A 15123-nucleotide genomic window follows, 5' to 3' on the forward strand; every position below is an offset into this window, starting at 1 on the left:
TCTTCATGCAGTGAGAGGAAAGGAGCTGGTAGTCTCTGGGAAGTGTACTATATTTTTGAGATGTATCTTTACGCTTTTCTGTCATTCTTGCTTCCTACCTTAGAGGTAATAAAATAATAAAGGGCTACTTGTTTTATGAATATCCTTACCAAAATTAAGTGTCATTACAACTACTGTAACAAAGGCATAAAGCTGCTAAATATTGTATATGATTATATGGTTAAATTTCCATTAACTTTTTTTTAGAACCAGAGATAGTAAATATTTGGGTAAATATTGTTGGTATGCCACAGAAAACAAATAAACCAGCATCTTGGGGAAATACTGCTTTTCTAAATCTGAGTAAGAAAGTGCATATTACAGCCAGCTGAGTATATCTGGTTTGAATCATGGGAAATGGGGTTTTAGTAATTACATGGTGCTTACCATTGGGGTCTCATGGCAGAAGTCTACTTGAGCAGACACAGCAGTGTCATGGGAAGCCAAGAGAACTTCTTGCATCCAGCAGAGATGCCTATCACAGGGAGCCTCTGCCCTGAAGAGTTCAGAGTTTTCTTTTTGAGGAGAAAAAGTCTAGGAACTTGCTGCTGATGTGGCTGAATCATTCTGGGAGAAAGACAAGCAGCATGCTACAGACTTGTGGGATTTTTAAAATCCCTGTATGAAAATGAGGGAGGCTACAGAACACTGCTGTAGGTATATATGATCAAGAAATCCAGTAGGAATTTAACCTTATTTTGTGCTAAATCAATTACATTTTTTGTGAAGTGATGTCTCTACAGACTTGGATTTTGTACAGCTAAAGAGAATTTCTCTGGAGTCATTTCTGTATTTCAGAAAGGTGCGACCCACTGAAATCCTCTTTGGGTACTGCCAGCGTGGGGGTAGTGACTTGTGGGAGTACTTGCTAATCTGGCATTTGCACTGTAAACAGCATACGTTTGTGCACATATGGAACAGCTTTCCTCATTACATTTGAGATATATTTCATTAAGCTCAGCTTATATAATTGCTCCGAGCTATATGGTAGCTTTATGATTGACGTTAAGGAATTTAAGACAATTTACTAATCTAGTGTGACATTTTAGATATTAATGGAACATTTTAATGGAAGCTGGTGGTAAAAACTTGTGGTCTTATTAAGTGATGTTTAAATAAAACATTAACTATAAAGTGTGTGAAACTTGTGGAAAAATACCTGCAAACTGCTGACCAGCCAACTCATTTCAGAGTACCTGTACCATAGCAAATTTCTAGTCTTGTGTCCTTGGCATGGGGGGGGGGGGGAAATGGTTTTGTGGGTATGTAACACACCAAGAAAAAAATAGTTTGAATTTAAGATAGTTTGTGTACCAAGCATTGTATTATCTTCATTGTACCTGAAAAGGGAAGGGGGAAACTTTGATCAAAACCTGCAGCAATCATTTAAGATGAGTGTTTAAAAACATTGAAGAGTGCTAGGCTCAGAAGAGCAGAGCTGGAAGCACCAAGGCTTTCACGATGTGTTTTCAGTCATTTCTTATCTCTGAAACACAAGTGAGGTCAGCAGGAATTTCATCAAGCTCATCAGCTGAGTACTATAGAGCTATCAGTCTACATGTGCAACAAAGCAACCCATGACCTTTAAAGGGGTAATTTTGATTAATGGTCCTTTTGGGTGTGCCACCCTCACCTGGCCACTTGGATAGCACTGGGAACAGACATCACTGCCACAAAGCACATGTGCCAAAGTAAAACCTGTAGAGCTCTGTCTTTCTCCCCAAATGGCTAAGCCACAAGTCAATGATGAGCAAGACCTACTGATGATTATGTAAAGACTGCCCCCATAATCTTGTCAAGGTCAGTGTCAGTTTGGTTTACTGGCTGTGTAAGTGCTGGTCATGCAGGTTAAAGATGCCTGAAGGCAGCCTTTACCCTGGAGCATGTTTCAGTGTATCTCAAGTGTCATAGTTTTACTTCCTACAACAGAAGCTGATGGAGTGTAGTACTTGCTATTACTAAGGGCTTAGGAAGTATTTCTACCTCTGTATATGTCAGATTACATTAACTAAGCCTTGTAAAGATGCTTCCAAGGTTAAGCACTTTTTATTTGTTTTGTTTGCTAAAAATGTTGTTACAGAGACATTTTACAGTATGGACTTCCATACTGTATTATGAAATGTGAAGTGTAAGGATGTTTCAGAGACCTTTATTCATGATAGTACAGTTATTCCAAATGGCATCAATACTGTTATTCTACAGGCACATTTCTGAGTTGACATGGTAATATTTAGTACCACTCTTAAAAACAGTTAAGCAAATGCATTTTTATAGCATATAGAGCAAAAGCCAAAAAGATCATATGAGAGCTGACCGTCTCTGTGGACGTGGTGAAGGATTGCTGGATGCAGGATCTGCTGAGCAAGAAATTCTCATTGAATTTCTTTGTATTTTTCTGGAAAACATCCTGACATGTTTGAAATTTGTGGGCTTCATGCTGTGCAATTTGTCTCAGTAGAGGCTGGCCTTTTTTTCTCCTTTCGCTTTCATTTGGCACGTTTTGCTAGTACTTAGTGGTATTGGATACTACAGGAAATCACTTTGTTGTATTTAATCCCACATCATTCCTGCATGTACATAAAGCCCGAGTTCTCTTTTCACAAAAGAGCAGGAGTCATTTATAATTGCTTGATAGAGCTGGAAGAAAGAAATTTCCCTCTGCAGCCCATGCTGTACTGGTGTACCTGTGCTTGCTGTTGTCAGTATCTGTTCTCTCTTGGTTCTCTCAGGCTTCACGTTCTCTTTCTGTAACATGTCATGCATCCTTGAGTCCAATTCTGTGTGAAGAATATCAATTGCTGATGGTGCAGCACTTCTTATTTATGTCACTGCACAGCCCCAAAGGAATATGCAGTGAGCTCAGTGCTGCAGGTACGTGGTCCTGCATGGTCCATGGCTAGGAGTTTTGCAGCTTGAGAACATCTGAGCTCATGAGAGTGGGCTGAGTTGTAGAAAAGTACTACAAGTAGCATTTCAGCCATTTTATTATGGGATTCCTTGAGAAGGAACTTGAGAAGGAGCTTGGGTGGCTAAACATGCTCTGGCACAGCCTGCAATGGCAGCATCGAGGCAAAAGCTGGGCTTTATCTTGGCTCACATCCCATGGTCTGGCCACTATGTGACACAAAAGCATGCTCTGTCATTGAGGTAGTTCTGCTACTTTCCCAACAGAAAATTACATTTTTATAAATGGAGATAAATACAAATAAATTATGCATTAAAAAGACTGAAGTGTAAAACAAGCTGTGCAGATTTATCATTCCGGTGGTGTTATGTTCAACTTAGCTCAGTTTTTCTTATCTTTAATAGAGCAGCAATTTTATATTCTCTGATGAATTGTTTCAATGACTGTTGACTTTTGGCAATTATGAGGCCACAACAAATAAAACAAACCAGTGCGCACAGGAGTATTTTAAATATAATATTCTTTTAGATGGCATTTGATGTCTATGCATTGTCACAGTGTATAATGGCATCCTGTGACATATGTCAACCCTATGTGACAGGCACCATGAGGAATAGATTTGAAATATAGAGAAAATAAATGCAAGAATCAATGGCTTCTGCTGGCTGCAGTGAACTGTGCAGGCCTCTATGCTTGGCAATTTCATGTTTTATGTAAAAGAAGAAACTCTTCTGGAATGCATTAGGGAGTCTGCTCAAAACCATTTACAGTAAGTGAATCCAAGAAAATATGGTCAAGTGGAAAGGAGACCAGTGACCATACCTTGCATGTCTGCAGGTACTTTGGGTAGCAGCTCACAACACTGTTGGCTGTTTGGCTTGTAAAGTTTTGAACCCAATGATTTGGACACACATTTAGGGAAAGAAGCATTGTTTACTGGAGTTTTGTGGGTATTATATAATATTCTTTTTACAAGCTTTTAATGATTGGAATATTCTTACATTAGCTACAGGAAATATAGAGAAGAGATTTTTTCTGTTGATGTTGCTTTGGACCCTAAGAAAATACAGTGAAACTTCCCTTTATTAGTTGGCTGTGTCTTGCAGCATAATTTGTGATTATCTATTTCTCTGTTTTAATCCAAATACTTTTCTCTTATTAAAATAAGCTGAACCATTTTGAAAATATAAATAATGTGAACAAATCCTTTCTGGATGCAATGAGAGGACCTCTGTACAAAGTCAGAATGGTTCAATTCCACTCATGCTATTTTTTTAATATCAGGAGTTTCTCTCAGGAATGGTTCTCACAATCAGAATGTGTTTTCCTGGAGGAAGGAGAGAAGACATAGACCCCAGAAGAGCCCAGTGCTCTGGTGTTATAGTACTTAGGCAGGGTGTGGGAGACTCTTGCTTAAATTCCTGCTCTGATTCAGAAAGTCTTCACTGCTCTATAGTGTTTGTCTTCCTGGTCAGGTGAACGTTTAGAGCTTGATATTAGTTATTGACTTAATTAATTAAGCAAGACAGATGTCTATTTCCTATTGGAAAGGGAATGAAAATACTTTGAGTTTGCCAAGGTGGACACAAATTTAATGGATTTTGATTCATAAGTGTGACCTTTTGATTGTAAGGGCAACCTGCAGGAAGGGTGAGGCGATGCTGCTGCTTCTCTCCCATCACCTGCCCATACCTCTGTCCATATCAAGCTCATGCCCACCTACCTGCCGTCCCCGTGTCATGGTGGTGCCAAACCTTCCCCCTCCCGGCAGGTGGGGATACTCAGACACCACCACGCCTACAGACGTCCCATAAAGCCATGATGGAAGCCACTCACGTGGCTCAGGCCCTCCAACAGTGCTGTCACCACAGTGTGATTTAAAATGTCTCCTATTCGTGTGGCCACTGAGCAGGGTTGTAAATGATGATACAGTTATTCCAAATGCCATGAATCTGAGAGGATTTGAATCACTCCAGAGTGCAATTGTTTAAAAGCAAATCAGACGTGGCTGACCCCATTTCTTTACTTCCTAATTTTATGTACCATAAATTTAGCTCTTATGCGAGGCTGAGAGCCTGCAGTGACATTGGATGTGTAGCATAACACTGAGGAACGATCCCTGATCCACTTTGCTAATGTTGTGCTGAGCGTGCTATTAAAGAAATGAAATTCAGGTGAAGCACAAGTTATGGCCATCTTTACCCAGCTGCTTAAGCATACTTTTCTTCAAAGTGAGCTGCACATCTTGTTTAAAAAATATAAGGTGGTCTTGAGTGCAGGGTCACGCCAGCTGTATCGAATTAACTGTGTGTGCTGAATGCACAGTGCTCCTCAATAAACCATGTTGTCAACACCAGTGTTTTCCTTCTGGTTTCCTTCTGGACAGCTCTAAGTGCTGCCAATTTTATTTTTTTATTTTTTGAGTTTTATTTTTTTTGACAATGCTTGTCAAATATACTGGACTGGCAGCCTAGGAGGGTTTGTATGTCCACACGCCTGTTGTGTAGGTACTGAGCAGGTGAGAGCAGCGTGGAGTTCCTGTGCTGGCGACAACTTGTACCTGCAGCAGGACTCACCCCTGGTCCCTGTGCATCCTCCTCCTCCTCTGTGCAGCTCCCTCCTGCCCATCAGGTTTGTTTGTGAGTGGGGATGTAGATACCTGCCTGAAAGGACTGGCTGGGTGCCCCCAGCTCGCAGGAGCTTGCATAACATGCTGGCACATTGCAGGGAGCATTTTGGCTGTTTTACATGATATGTTCATATCCAGGTAACTGCCCATTAAAGTGGATTTAATTTTAAAATCAGGGCATATGAAATATGAATTCAAATATATTTATTATTACTATTATTTTTTAAAACATGATCATTTCTGTGTGGAAAGTTTCTAGTCCTTTTTTTTTTTTTTTTTTTGCTCAGGAATTAGCCCTGCCTTGCAAGTAAATGATTCCCATGCTACCTGGAAAAGAAAGTCTCTCTTTGCTTGAAGGATTTTGCAATGAAAACAACCTCATTTTAGAAAAAGGGGAGAGACTTATATTAGAAAGGCTTTTTGTTTTTCTACTAACATTTCATAACTTCCTTAAGAGTGAAGACATCAGCACCTTACTTATAACTAACGGATCTAGGTGAATACAAATTGAACAGTTCAAAGATTTGTTTCAAAAACTGCCAGTGGCAGGAGGGGGTTGTTCTTTATTTTTATTTTTCCGGTGGATTCATATTTTATTTAGATTTTGCATTTTTCATTCTAAATGGAGTAATAAAACCTTAAATGTTTTTTTCTGCCTCCCAGTTTCTCTTGCACTGCGGTTCTGACTGATGTAGCCAAGGCTGAGCTTCGCCCTCTGAATAATGTATTAATTTCTCTTCAAGGAGTGGAAGTCTAGAGACTAATTTCTGTAAGTATTGTGCTTCTAGTTACCATCAACAGAAACATTTCATTCCAGCTGAATATCAGAAGGCAGCCTCAGATGTCTGTGTGCAATACACCACAATTTGCCTAGTGGAAGCTGTGCACCCACCTAAAAGCAGACTGGAGCGGAGATTGTCCTGACTGGAACAGAAGGTTTCTGCCTGCTATTGCTGGGATATCTCACTGGTTTAGACTTCTACACTGCTCAGACTAGGGAAAAAAAATCACCATGAGCAACCAACTGTAGGGAAGCGTTTTGTTGATAGCAAAATCTGTTTTTCACTGCTGACTTGCTTTACATTCAATAAGAATGTTACTTAAATGGAGCTAAATAGTACAGACAAGGGGGAATAATTAAAAACAATACTTAAAATCTTTTTACTTAAGCCTATTTAATGTTTTTCTCCTGTTCTAATAGCTGAAGAGACCCAGCCTGCTCAGAATGGCATGTTGGCCTTGCTTTTGTGGACAGGTAACTCCAAGTCTCTGAAATTCTCAGGATGTGTGGGGAGCCTCTGGGAAGCCTCTCGCAGAGGAGCCCCAGGTTCCTGAGCCAGAATAAATTCCAGCAGGAGTCCATATTAGAAAAACAGAGGCTTTCGGGCAAGAGTTAAATACTTTCTTTTGGATCAAACATACTTTTGATAAATCCTCAAAAACTGAAAATGAGAGACGCTGGGCAAATTAACAAATGACACTGCTGGCTATAGTTTTAGCAATGTCACTGTTTTGACAGATTCATTTTCTTTCACCCACTATGATTGATAAGTGTATCTGTCTGGGATTAGAGAAAGTTGCTAGGAAGGGAGTGCTTGAAGGTCAAATTGCTCTAAGGAGACATTATATTTTCCTGCCAGTTTCTTTGGTAGGGTCAAGGCTTTTTTTCCTTGCTTCTATAAAATGTAGAAAGCAATTAAGTTTGATTCATGCCATGAGCTACTTCTTTTGGTTTTGGTTGCCTCTAAGCATTCTAGCAGGAGAGAAAAACAAACCAACCCTGTCATTTGGTCTGCAATACTGAAAAAGAGCTTCCAACACAGTGGGTGACTTCTTTCTGCTCCAGAAGAGATGTTTTGTGCATCTTAATCTTTAAGTTACATTGAAAAACCTATCAGTGCTGTGTAGTGCCATCCAGGTTAATGACTGAAAATTTCATCAGCAGGATGCACATGTGAGAAAGCTACTAAAATATGGCTTAAAGAGGACAAAGTACCTGTACGTCACCAGCATCTGGGTGTAGGGGGAAAACATTATTTTGCTGACAGTACAAGACCCCAGGAAGATATTGATATCTATGGCTTGACCACTACTATAGTCTGCGTGTGTATGTGTGCAAAATAAATGATTACAAGCAAAAGAGCAGGCCAAAACTCTGAAACAGCTATAATGCTGTTTCCCTTCTGTCCAACGTAGGAAATGCATTTCATATGAAGGGCTAGCAGAAGGCTGTTTGTAGGCACTTTGATGTTTGGGGTGGATGATTAGAGCCAGTTGTCCTAGCTAGAGCTGGATGATGTGAAATGGTCTGTGACCATGGCCTTGGAAGCCAAGAGGGATGGTTGTGAAGAGGTAGCCAGTGATTTTCTCATGGGAGATCAGTAAAAAGATCCAAATCTGTTGGTGGTGGTTTAGTTTGTTTCAGAAGGAAATGGGGGATTTGTTTTTCAGGAATCAGGAATGCCTGACTCAAGTCAGGGACAGGGGGGCACACCTGACGTTCATGCTTTACAGTTTTGGATAATTACTTTTTTTCATTTGTTCATGGTACCTGCTTTTACTTTTTACTTGTCTCTCTGTCTTTCCTTTTTTTTTTTTTTTTTTTAACCTCCTCCCATTTATTATTGCTTCTTTTCCTCTCTAAAATAATAGTGCCCAATTCTCTCCATATAGTCATTCCTTTTCCTTTCCCCAATTCTTCCTACTTTATGCTGGTTTCTGCCTAAAGCACCTGGGTAACTTCAGCTGTTTATTTCTACAGCCTGATGGTTTGAGTGCTGTAACCAGAAGTTGCTTCCTCTGCATTAACACTGCCAGCCTGAGCCCAGAGCAGATTTTGGGACAGGCAAGACCAGGAGCAGGCTGCTGCTGGCTGGATTGCTAAATGAGCTGGGATTACAAAGCATTTAGTGGATGCAGTCATTGAAAAATGGCAAACAGCAAGAAAGCCTTCAATTAAGAAATGTTAAACACAATGACCCCTCAGCAGTGCAATCTTTGTATTAATAGGAAAGAGAAATTTTAAGTACCTGAGGCCACGCAAAGATTGGTATCAAGCCACCCTCCATGTTCATGGTACTGTGCCTAATGGCATCTGAAAACTGTAGAACAAAGCATCATTTTATCAGTTTACTTTGAAGCTATTTTTTTTTTTTGAGTCCAATTCTGTTGGAAATTAGAACTTGCTAGCTGAGGTCATTAGTGCCCAAAAGCTGTGGGCTGCTTGAAATGACTTTGAAGAGTTTGGTTCAGCCCAGTTCTGCTGTCAGCACAGTGGAGACGTCAAAGACAACCTAAACTGACATATCTGAGACTTCCCACCAAAATGCTAGGGACTGGGTCAAATTGGTGAATGGGAACCATTTTTCCTTCTGCAGTTAATTCCTGTTAATGCAGGGAGCGACTCATGGGCTCCTGAAGCAAGGTCCTCAGTGAGGTCCATGCAACCCTCTGAAATAGTTCAGTGCCTTAATATACACAGAAGCAGGAGAGATGGGTTCAGCTCTTTTCCCTAATTAATCTACTTGAGGATCAGGTTATGCAAGAGGCATGAAGGACGGATGCTGGAATATCCTCCTGTAGGAACACTTCTACTTTGTTTGAAAGAATATTTTATTATTTTCTGAGGCTGAAGTTTTGAGAATGACCTTGTCGGGTGGCTGTGGGAACATTTAGATCCCACTCTGTGAGTCACTGGGCTCTTATCTTAAAATGCTGTTTCCTTATTATAAAACAATGAAAACTTTGGGAGGCAGGGACAAAAAGCCTGTCTCAACTGGAAAGGTAATTCTCATCCAAGGAAGATTTGAGATTCATAGGACAACTTCAACAGAAAGGTTCAAAACATGCCCATGACCCAAGCATGGGCGTCGGGGCAGAAATAAGGCTCCTTGCTCCTAGGCAGGGATGGGATCTGTGTGCAGCATTTTCCACTGAAGCTTTTCACAGCTCCTTTCTCCATAAGTTTGCTTTTCTGAATACCAAAATTTGCTCATGACATTCATGGTCTAAGATGAATGTTGTGAAATCTGTTAGGGTGATGAGATCCCAGTGTACTTCATGGATCTATGCTCAAAACTAAACCTTTCTTTAAAAAAAAAAAAAAAAGCACAATGTTCAAACCCCTTTTGAGAAGCTGGACATTATGACTCACAACAGGAGATAGGGAGTGCTGGGCACTTCTGAAAAGCATCCCGAAGTTTCTGACAAATTTTAATTAAGAGACATGAAAAAGAAATTACAAACTCTGTGATGGTTGGTATGGTGTAGATTTAAATACACTCATTGTAGGAGCTCAAACACATTTGTTTGAGTATTCTGTGCACTTCTGCTCTTTGGGAGGTGCCTGGCCTTCTCTTTGGGGTTATGTGGGGGCCACACTCTTCTGCTCACAGCAAGCTATAAGCCTGTCTCCTGGAAATAGCACTTCTGGTCTAGGTGCCAGTGCCAAAAGGCCTTTTTCAATTATCCTGCCTTTCAATGTGGGAAGACGGAGGATGTGGTAAAAGCTTTTGTTTGCATGAATTGAGCAGTACGTGCAAACGCTTCTTTTGCCAGCAGTGAGAGCAAGAAGTCAATCTTAAAAAGTTTTCTTCTCTTATTTCCTTTCTTTCCTTCTTTCTTCAAAACAAAGAATATTCTGAAGGTGCAGCTCTGTAGTGGGAACGTGCTGCTGGGAGCTGTTTGGATGGCCCCACGCGATGCTGCAGCGAGCCGAGCAGGATGTTTGCTTGATGTTAGCTTGGAGCTACCCCGAGCTTCCAGTTGGCTGGTGGATCCCCGCTGGTCACAGGCTGGTGCTTTTATAGCTCTGCGAGATACCACGGTGTGATTTGAAAGGGATGAAAGGTGTTAAGAGCACAATGGGATGCACACTCTGAAAAGCTGGATGGGAAAGCTGAGACTTTGAAGTGCAAAGAGGGTGAAATCATCCCTGTGTAGGGAACTTGAGAGAGTTGTGTGTACCATGTAAATTCCTGTTATACCATCAAAGTAAGGCTTAAGTTGAGCTTAAGTGACTGAGTCTCATGCGAGTGTTCTGCCTGCGGGTAAACTTTTACCCTGGCTGCTTATTTTTGGAAAATAAGCTGTTTAGAGGAAACTGGAAAACATGCTGCTAAGTCAGGCTATGAACAGGTATCTGTTACCCAGCTGCCCAAATCCGGACCCAAATCCATCCTTTAGCTCCTCGGCAGGGATGGTATCATTTCGGAGAGCACTGAGACACTCTGCAGGCAGTTTTCTATTCTGATGGACGAATACCTGAGGAGTTATTGGGAGGAGAAAGGGGAGGGAGAGGGTGAAATACAGGGAGGCTGGGAGCAGGATGGAGAGCAGCCACACCAGGCTGTGGCATGAATGACACCGACACCACCGGGCACCGACCAGCCACAGCAACCTGGGAGACTCAGGGGGTGATGAGGGTCATGCAGGGATGTTCATTTCTCTGGATTTTAGTTCGTTGTGTAGGGAGGTCAGGGCTGCAGCAGGAAGGGGATATCCTGAAATTATCCTTGCCAAAGGCCAGTAACTTGTGTCTTCAGAAGAGGGGTGAAAACCCCCCCACGAAACTCTAGAATTAAGGCAGGCACAAAACGGCAATGAAGATGAGTTTTGGCCAGTATTGTTTCTAAAAATGAACAAATTTCTTAGCTTCAGCATCCCAATAAATCCTTTGGAAGTGGGTTTTTCTCTCCCATCTTTAGAATGTTTTTAAAAAATAATGCATTTATTTATTCAAAGGACCAAAAACCTTATTTTTTCCATAGAACCAGCCCTCCCTGAGTGGAGCTGTGTGTGGTGATACCACGGGCAGAGTTCCTGGGGGCTGCTGCAATAAATCAGTCCCGCAGGCAGGGGCTGCAGCCCCCGTGCTGCAGTGCAAGGTGCCGGAGGCTGGTGTCATCCCCCTGCCGCTGTGCCTTCCTGCCTCAGCCTTTACAGCACCGTTCTGTAATTTTTGTCTTGGAAGTAATGAAGCCTGACAGTGCTAGCTTGTGCATGATAACAATCCCACACTGGTATCTTTTGAATCCTTCCTTGCCAGATTCATAAAGGAAGAATGACTTTTCCAAAGCGACAGTAAACATGTTTCATTTTATAAGACATTGTGGTTAACAGCCTGAAACAACAAAGTTTTTTTTTTTTTTTTCTTTTTTCTTTTTTTTTTTTTTTTCCTAAGCTATAACTAAACTAATTTGAGCTATATTAAAAGTGCTGATCTGGAAGCTAAACCACTTTTTTTTGTAACACAGCAGGAAAACATATATGGCCTAACTCTTGCAGTTTGCACCGGGAGGAGGAAGCGAATGTTTGCAGTGTTTGTGGAGCAGCTGGATCCTGCACAGCACGGACTCCAACACAACAGAGCTGTGCAGTGCTGCCGATCCCGTGTGATCCCCAGGCTGATAGCGTGGTTTGAGGCTTTTAATGTTGTGCTTCCTGGGAAGGAAACCCTTAAAAGATGCTGTGTGGAAGGAATCTGCATGCAGTTAACAGCAACCTGCGAAGGATCAGGTGGCGGTGATTTTAGTGCCATGGGCTTGGGGGATTGACTTGAAACGATAAAAAGTCATGTGAGCTCTTGCTTACTGTCGGATAAGTGCAGCTCAATTTGGCTGAAGTCAAGTGAGTTACTCCGGGACTACCTTAATGTAAATGAGAGAATAATTTGTCCCCTTAGGACTCTCGTGTGTTGCTTTGCATTTATTTCATTTGATGATATTTTGTGCTCATGATTTGCAAGTGTAAACGAGAGGGCACAGGGCAGGACGGCAGGGGGTCAGGGCCCCGCTTTGGGCATATCTGGGCTGGAGAGTTTGGTCTCTGTTTGCATTTAAGTGAGTTGATTGCTCGTTAACCTGAGTTTGCTAATGTGTGTAAGTGCTTGTCTAGCTCATCTACAGGCACTTGTTCCAGGATGCGACGCCGAGCTGGACTGGGTTACGGAGAGGCTAAGCCAGATGTTAGCTTGCATTGGCAGTCCCTAATTTCTGCCTAAGCTCTCCCAGCCATAGGGCTTCTCAACTGCTGCTGATTTTGAACTGTGCAATACTTAAAGGGTTTTTTAGGTACTGCAGCACCAGTCCACAAGCACTCAGGTGCTCTGCCAGACCCTGCGAGGAGCCCTACCCTGGGGATGAGGTCTTGAGCCTTTGGTCTGAGCAGGTCTCCATGGGAGCTGGGGGGGTGATGTGGTGACAGGTAAGTGCCTCTGCTCTGCTTTTCCTCTCTGTGTTGTCTTGGGTGATGTGGGATATAGCACTGGCACTCCTGCAGTGACTGATTACCCACCTGCCAGCCGCTGTTCACACCCTGCACACTTGCAGGGGCACTTAGTAGAGGAGCTCAGTGCTGGCACTAGCATTGCTGGGAAAGCCATGAACACAGCTACGCTGCTGCAGGGGGACCCTTACCATGCAGGAACAGATTTTTAGGGCAGACAAACACATGTACCACACAGGATGAGGCGTGGGGCAGAGCAGCCCCTGCAACCCCTGCCCTGCAGCCAGCTCAGGCTTGCAGAGCTGGCAGCTCGCACCGTGCTGTACGTACCACATCTGTCAGCACTGCATTGGGAGCTCAACACCCTTTGGTTTGCAGCGATGGCCTCTCTGCTGGCAGCTTGTGCTGCCAGAGCCTCTGTTCTGCAAACTGACAAGGTAACAGGTAAAGTTTTCCATCCGGCGCTTCCCGTGAATTCATTTTACTTTGAAGGGCATGAGAAAGCAACAAAAGGTTAGAGGAGACGATGACATTTTTTAAACTGAAAATGTAATTGCAATTTTCCTCTGAGGCTTGTAAATATGCTCTCAACTATAAATAGGCTATTTCCATCACTTTTATAAGGCTCTTAATTCATTTATCAGTGATCACGGTAAATGCAGCTCCACACCTTTCTGACACGCTCAGCGCGGTCTCCTTGAGGTGCAGCACGCAGGACTTGGCAGGAGTGGATCTTTGCAGATGGGACAGGGAGAAGGGAAAGCATATTTTCAACCACAGTTTATTTTCCTGCCCTACAATTTAGTAGCCACCAACAGACAGCTGCAAAGGTGTTTTTCACGTCCCCAGAAAAGATGCTCCCTCTGCAACTGCAGCGTGCATTTAGGTTTTTGTCTGTTGGTACAACAGCTGTAAAGGTTTTTGATGCGCTGGGGCCATCAGAGAAGAGATTGATACCATGTCAAGCTGTTAATGCTGGTTATAGAAAAGTAACATTGTGAGTGAGGCAAAGTGGAAGGTGGTTTTAAGAATATCCTGGGGAAGGTTTATGAGCTGAAAACATTAAGTTGGAGCCCAGACAGGGTGCTGCTTTCTCAGCCCCTTGGTCCTGGGGCCTTTTTCTCAGGGCTTTGCTCTTTCTCTGGCGTTGAACACACGCCAGGACCATGGCACCGTGTTGCACTGCTCACCGAGATGTTGTGCCTTGAGACAGGCAGAGCCCTGAGAGGTCTTTGGCCGTGCTTCACATCCCCAGGTGCTGCTGTGTTTGTGCTGCAGTGCCCTGCAGGACAGAGCTGCCCTGGGAACTATTAGCAAGGGCTGTGTGTATGTGTGTGTGTTTAGGATTTGGTTTGAATTTCTGCTTTTTTATTGTTCAATCACCATCTTGTACCTTTAAGCACCTTTCCTTTTTAAAACCTGAACTTGTACTTGAAATATTGCTATTAATTTTGCTTTTATTTTTTGTTTGTTTGTTTTAAATACAAAAAACAACGGAGAAAATGACAAACCAGGTGTGAAGTATTTGTGAAAATACAAAATGGCATGGTATAAAGAGTGCGGCAAAACAATACTTGATTAATAACAGCTATAACCATAAAACCATCAATTGGTTAAGAGTCTCTTAGCCTTATGATTAATAGTTCACTCAAAATCTTAACAGAAAGACTGCAAAATTAATCTTAAAAATGTAATGCTGTAGATGAGTTGCTGAAAAACTGTTGTTGAAATAGCTTTAAAATAGTTTATATGTTAAAAGCTACAGTAGATTGAAGGCTTTGGGTAGAAATCCATGTATATTTTGGCATTTAGGTATAGAGACATAGGACTACTTGTAGCCCAAAGTGCGAAATGAGTGTAAGGTGAGAGAGCACGGAGACATTTTACGGCTCCTTAGCTTCAAAGTGCTAAAAATCCACCCGAAGAGGCACCCGCTGTGTGGCTGGCATTTGCATGCAATTCCATATTCATGCACTCTCTTCTTTCCAAGTGCTGCGTTCAGCCCCCATTAAAAGGGAGCTAGGTGAGTCTTAGCACCCTTGGTTCCTTAGCGTAAGGATATTATTCTTGTCCCCAGCACTCTCTCTCCATGCACGCCTGAAGCTCCCCCAGGAGAGATGGGCATCCAAGGCACCAAGTGATTCTAGCCCTGCCCATGCGACGGTGGCCATCTGGCCTGAAGCTTGAAATCCTCTTGTTCTTAAAGCTTGGTTTTGGCTTTTTTTCTTTTCTTAAAGAACTTGAACGGAACAGGACTTAGAGTTTTTGCAGGTTTTAATGATGATTACTTAGACTTTTTAGCAAGATTATTTAAACGTGGTGGCTC

General features: G+C 42.3%; 1 long non-coding RNA gene across 1 annotated transcript in view; it reads left to right on the plus strand.

The window, feature by feature from the left end:
- The window catches only part of LOC137861176 (uncharacterized), a 78041-nt gene extending 63734 nt beyond the window's left edge, over positions 1 to 14307 (plus strand). The window contains exons 2-4 of the long non-coding RNA XR_011099448.1: positions 6237 to 6342; positions 6775 to 6828; positions 11828 to 14307. This is a non-coding gene — a long non-coding RNA (uncharacterized lncRNA). The remainder of the gene's footprint in view (positions 1 to 6236; positions 6343 to 6774; positions 6829 to 11827) is intronic.
- The last annotated feature ends 816 nt before the right edge of the window (positions 14308 to 15123 follow it).

The sequence above is a fragment of the Anas acuta genome, chromosome 9, assembly GCF_963932015.1.
Source record: "Anas acuta chromosome 9, bAnaAcu1.1, whole genome shotgun sequence".
NCBI lineage: Eukaryota > Metazoa > Chordata > Aves > Anseriformes > Anatidae > Anas > Anas acuta.